We start from the raw sequence: 6,109 nt of genomic DNA on the forward strand, positions 1-6,109 counted from the left end.
CCACGTGTGGGCGTGGGAAGGTCTGGGCCACTCAGGGAGCCGTCGGGGCCCTGGCCGGGGCAGACACCTTGCAAGGGGTTTGACATCAGCCCAAGCTGCTGGCCCCTTCTCCGGGATGTCGTGACCACATACCGGAGTCTTTCGAGCACAGGAGTCCCTGAGAAGAGCTGTTCCTTTATGTGGACGGTGGGCGGGAAGCAGAGGCGGGAGGACTGTTAGGAACCTGTCACAACCGCCCCGCTCACCAGACACCATGGCACCACGTCCTGTGCCCCGAGCCCCGCCCCCGAGATTGTGGGGGACAGGCCGTGGTCCTTCTGGGTCCGCCAGGCCCAGCAAGTGCCGGGTCCCCTCAGCGACGGGGACAGAAGCACTGGATAAATGTCTGTCTTCTGGAGGCATCTTTCCGCTCCCTCGGAGGTCCCCGTGGAGACCCATCTCTGTTGCGCAAAGCAACGTGGACCCTCGGTTATGATTTTCCTCCTTCCCTGTCCCTCTCCCCTCCCTGCACCTCAGATGAGGCTCTGCTGGGGGACAGTCCACGCTGAGGCAGCCGGGCCAAGAGCGTCCAGCCCAGGCTGGTCAAGAAGGAGACACGCACACCGCGTGGCGAGGCGGGCTGGAGACCCACCTCTGGGATGCGGGGGAGCCAGAGACCAGGCCGAGGCCTTACACCTGTGGCTCCGGGCAGGAAACGGCCCACGTGGGGCAGAAACGCACGCGGTGTGAGGTCCCGGAACCCACCTTTACACCAACGTCAACAACACGCACCCTCGTCGGTTTCACATTCTACATCCTTTGGCATAAACCGCTGAGTCAGAAATGCTGAATGTTATTTGTGTAAAGGGGTGGGGGGGCCGACGCAAGCCCCCGATGGGACCACCAGTCCTTAAAATAGCAAACACCCGCATGGGCCTGCTGGCGGCTTTGCCTGTGGCGGTCACGTCACCTCCCAGGCCCTGGCCCCTTGGGATCCTGCCCGACCGATGTTCCCAGCACCTGGCCGTTCACAACCTTCTAGAACCCACGAACAGCTTACCTCCCTGGGTGGAAAGATGCACGATTTTGTCTTCCTTTCACCTGCAAACAACGACAGAAAGCGTGTATTTTCTGAGCTTCCAGCAAAACCGTAGGTTTCTCCCATTTTTTAAAAAAGTTCATTTATTTATTTTGAGAGAGGCAGAGAGAGCACAAGTGGAGGAGGGGCAGAGAGAGAGAGAGAGCTTCCCAAGCAGGGCTGCCCCACGGGGGGAGGGGGAGGGAGGCGGGGGGGTGGCTGAAGAGTGACCTGCCACCCAGGATGGGACAGGCCAGGCACTACTTCCTCTGGGTCAACAACCCTTAACCTCATCCTTGTGATCACATGGGGTTTCCCATGTTTTTTTTCCAGAAGAATAGAGGCCAGCGGTTTGCTAAGGCCCTGCGGATCAATACTGATAAGTCAGCCCCAAATGAGTGCTCGAGGTGTTACGTTTCCTGAGATGACTCACCCTGTGGCCCTCGCCCACATGTGGACCGGCCAACGACCCTGAAGACACTGGTTCTCTCTGAGCTGAGCCTCCCTCCACCCTCCAGGGTTTCCCCCTGGAGGTGGGGCTCCTCAGTACCCACCACTGCCGAGGAGGCATCCCCAGCAGGACAGAAATGGGATCCCCACCGTGTGATCGTCTAACATCCTCTTGGGGGGCGACAGTCACACATACCCAAGCCCACAACATGGCGGAGCGCCAGAAGCAGCCTCCAGAGCGGCGTCCCGGCTCACTCTTCCTACCAGAGCTACCTCCTCCCTCCGTGCACGAAGGGATTGCACATCAGTGCGGGGGGTACAGGATGTGTGGTAGGAGTTTGTGCAGCTTCTAGAATGTTCCATGTGTCCGGCTAACCCCCTCTTACCGGAGCTGTAGACGGGAATCGTCGACAACACAATTGCTTGTGTTGATCTCCCGACACAAATAACACGTTAGTCAACGTGCGGAAAATTCAGAGAAGCTGAACTGCTTCCCAAACTCCTATTAGATGAGATCGTAGTCCTTTCCTCAAATTCTGGGACGTCCGACCCGCGTCATCTGCCAGCAGAAATAGACCCTGATCGTGGCCTGAGTCAGCGAAACCAAAGCCCTCGAAAGACCCAAGTGTCAGAAATGAGGTGAGTGCGGGAGAAAACACGGGTCCAGGGGGACAAAAGAGGCCAGAGGCATCTCTCTCTGTCCAAGACCCTGCGTGTCCGCCCGTCAGTGGAGAAGTATCCTCTGATGAGAAGGGGCTTGTCACCAGGACAGTGGGCCAGGCACTTGCCACAGCTGTGTTTTCTCGTCTATGTTCTATGCTTCGGAAACCACCGTCTGACCCACGACGCAGCCACTGGGAGCCCTTCTACCACAGGTGAGGGCTGCTCTCCTCCTGCGGGCGTGGATCAGAGACCCAGGCGTTCTGGTCACTGGGCGGGGAAACCCCTCTTGCAAATCTTCTTGCTGGGATTATAATGATCATGAGCCTGTCACTGGGTGGACGAAGAAAATCCAGGTGCTGGACCTAAAAATCCAAGGACTGAGCTGAGCCCTGAGCTCCGGGACCCCTCCAAGGTGTGTCTTGGGCCCCACTGGATTCCCATCGGTGAAACCCTCGCCCTCCCCTAAAAAACGCCCTTTACTCGTCAGGATGCTTAAAAGTCACACCGGAGTCATAAGGAACCATTTGTGGGGCGCCCGGGTGGCCCAGTCAGTTAAGCGTCTGACTTTGGCTCATTTCATGATCTCACAGTTCATGAGTTCGAGCCCCGCATCGGGCTCTGTGCTGACAGCTTGGAGCTGCCTTCAGATCCTCTGTCTGTCTGTCTGTCTGTCTCTCTCTCCCTCTGGCCCTGCCCCACTAGCACGCATGCACACACACACTCTCTCTCAAAAAAAAAAAAAAAAGATTTTTTTTTAATTAAAAAAATGAGGAATCATTTGTAAACATCTTGCTAGGAAATAATTTTTAGGTATTTGGTTGCCCGCAAAAGTATCTGATTGCTTCCCTTCCATCCACAAGGGACCGAGTACATGACACATGTTGGCACGTACGTACACGCCTATACGGCCCAGATCTGCCCTTAGAGGAATCTCACTGCCTTCAGAAAAAAGTGTCCAAAGCACCAGGCCTGGCGATCAAGGTCCTGCAACATCCATGCGCCACGCCTCTCTGTTCCCTCCGTGTCACTGTCACCCGGACAGAGCCACTGGCTGATCCCTAAATGGGTCCCGGGAACCCCTGCTCACGTGACCCTTGCTTGGCTCACTCGTTCCCTCCCTCAAGCAGTCAGACAGCCTTTGGCACCTGAACCCCTTCTAGAATCTGCCTGCACCAAAGGGCAGCAGAGGACAGCAGTCACAAAAGCCCCAACAGCCCTGTTGTCCAGCAGGCGGTCACATCTGGGGCCAGTGTGACCTCATCACCCTTCGACACACATACCGACTGTCTCCGGGCTCCTACCCATGAGCCCTCACGACACCGCTTTCTGAAAGCTTCGATTCTCACAGCTCGGGCCACCTCTGTTGTTTTCCTTCCCCTCGGCGCCTCTGCCTTTCGGCGACAGACCCTTTCAGCCGCCTCTGGAACCAGGAGCCGTGACAGGAGCCCCATCCCCTCAATCCTGCGCGTGTGAGCCCTCCCCAGCCTTCCCGGGCCGGCCCAGACTTCCTCCATGAGTCCTTTCGGAGTCCTTCAGGAGGGAAGAAGCCGCCCCATCGGGACCCTGCACACCACATTCAACCCCCAATGAGACACTCGTCACCGTAACTCTGCATGTTTCTGGGACTTGGCTGAACTCCTTTCTAGGGAGGAGAATCCAAGTTTGATAAACCTGGGTTTTATTTTTAATTTATCTGCTTTTCCCTCCCAGCCCGGAAGCCTAGGACACCGGCCACAACAAACGCTAAGTCTTTTGTTCCATCGAGGAATGATCTTCTCGCTCTGGAGCCGATTCTTGCCAGTCAGAGCCGGGCATCCCAGCCTTTCAGGCTTTCGGCCAGTTGCTCAGCTCCAATTTTAGCCCCCGAAACACAAGGCTATTTCTGTGAGGTGAGCACGTCAGAACGCGGTTAGCAGTCTTGCTTGGGATTTTGCGACCAGAATGGTAACGCAGACCCTCGCTTTTAACAGGTGTCAGTCGTCAGTAGCAAGACACGACCCACGTGAAATGCGTTGTTCGCATAAATACACACATTTTATACACCCCACAGGACAGACACGAACTCAGGAGCCAGCGGCCGAGGGCCCGTCTCAGGGGTTTCCACCCCGGTCCGCAAAGAGCCACTACAGCTGATGTCTAAAATAAGGTTTGTGTGCAAAGGGCAAGGAATGGACGGGCAAACAGCATCTCCCAGCCGCCCGGCCGCCCAGAGGCCCCAGGCTGAGCCTGTCTTGCAGCCGTGCCGGGGTGGCCAGGGATGGCTGGGCTGTCCCTCCCTCTGCTTGACGTGCTGGCTGCTTGTGACAGGCATCCTTTTAGTTGAAAATCATTCATCGTTTTTTGTTTATGTGACAGCTTGATTGGAATTGCTACTTAGGCCTTCGCGGGACCCATAAACAGAAAAAGCGAATCCCTGTGGCCTGGCGGGGGCGGGGGGGTGGGCGGGTGCTGGGGAGACGAGATCTGATGTTACACCCAGGCCAGAATTCCATAAAGCCGGGCCCGGAACCAGTCAGGAGGCTCCTCTGGTGGCCTAAATCAATTAACAAAAAGTGAGCAAGGAAGGCCCTAAGCTCTAAACCAGAGTAAAAAATGGTTTTGCCCCAGAACACTTAAAAAAAAAAAACTTTCCTGGGGCCCCTGGGGGGCTCAGTCGGTTAAGCCACCAACTCTTGGTTTCCGCTCAGGTCATGATCTCGCGGTTCGTGGGTTCGAGTCCCGTGTCGTGCTCTGTGCTCACAGCTCGGAGCCCGGAGCCTGCTTCGGATTCTGTGTCTCCCTCTCTCTCTGCCCCTCCCCTGCCCGCTCTCTCTCTCTCTCTCTCTCTCAAAAATAAACATTAAAAAAAATTTTAATTAAAAAAAAAGCAGGCAAGGTATTACAATGGTGTATATGTAGTTATTCTCAGTGCTTTAAAGCAAATATATAAATACAAAAACACGCACACGTTGTTTATACGATGAACAAATCCGGGGAATAATAAAAAACAACTAGTTGCTTCTGGGAAAGGAAGTTAGGAGACTTGATGGAGGCGGAGACTTCTTACTTATGTTCTGTTGAGCTTTTTGGATTTTATTAACCTATTTAAGAGTATTTAATTTCAAAACAGCTTCTTCCCAAGAACAACGCAACGTAAAATTTTTAAGGGAAGATTAAAAATTGGGAACGTAAGTGTGAAAAACATAACCTAGCAACAAAACATTGAAAATGGATAAGGTTGGCGCTCATTTCCCCCTCCACGGGCGGTCACGGTTGCTGGTGAAGACGGACGGAGACACATAAACACAGACAGGTGATGGTTGTAGGGGAGACCGACCGGTCGCTAATGGAAGAAATGCAGGTTCAGGCAACACCAAAGATGAAAAGAGATAAAACAGGAGTTTATGAAATGGTTCTACGTGTTCAGATGCTGTCTGAGCCCTTTCCTGCAAACATCATCGATGTGCACCTGCTGAAAGGCACCGAGGGTCCCACCCCACCTGCCGTTTCAGAAGCAGCAAGGTCGCCTGCCAGCTGCCAACAAAGGAGGGAGCGAGGGGCACCTGGTGAGGGGAGAGGGGGGAGGAGGGACCGTTTGCAGCTCATCAGGAGCCAGCACCAGCAACTTATTTTTTGTTGGGAGTTGGAGCTTTAGGGAAAGTGGCAATTGGAAAAAAAAAATGTGGGGTTTTTTCCCCCCTGTAAAACTACCTGGGAATATATAACGAGAATTTAAAACTGTTCTTTAATCCTTTATTTGTACTTTGGTGTCAAAAACCTCCATGTTCGTATCAATGCTATTCATAAAAATGGAAACATGAGGGGCGCCTGGGTGGCTCAGTCGGTTAAGCGTCCGACTTCGGCTCAGGTCATGATCTCACGGTTCGTGGGTTCGAGCCCCGCGTCGGGCTCTGTGCTGACGGCTCAGAACCTGGAGCCTGTTTCAGATTCTCTGTCTCC

General features: G+C 54.3%; 1 long non-coding RNA gene across 1 annotated transcript; it reads left to right on the forward strand.

Annotated features, from left to right (window-relative positions):
• The first annotated feature begins 3,853 nt into the window (after window positions 1-3,853).
• LOC125925964 (uncharacterized) lies at window positions 3,854-4,988 on the forward strand. The gene is made up of 3 exons (XR_007458956.1): window positions 3,854-4,059; window positions 4,221-4,316; window positions 4,858-4,988. It is a non-coding gene; the product is annotated as an uncharacterized LOC125925964 (long non-coding RNA).
• The last annotated feature ends 1,121 nt before the right edge of the window (window positions 4,989-6,109 follow it).

This window comes from Panthera uncia, chromosome F1 (genome assembly GCF_023721935.1).
Source record: "Panthera uncia isolate 11264 chromosome F1, Puncia_PCG_1.0, whole genome shotgun sequence".
Taxonomy (NCBI): Eukaryota; Metazoa; Chordata; class Mammalia; order Carnivora; family Felidae; genus Panthera; species Panthera uncia.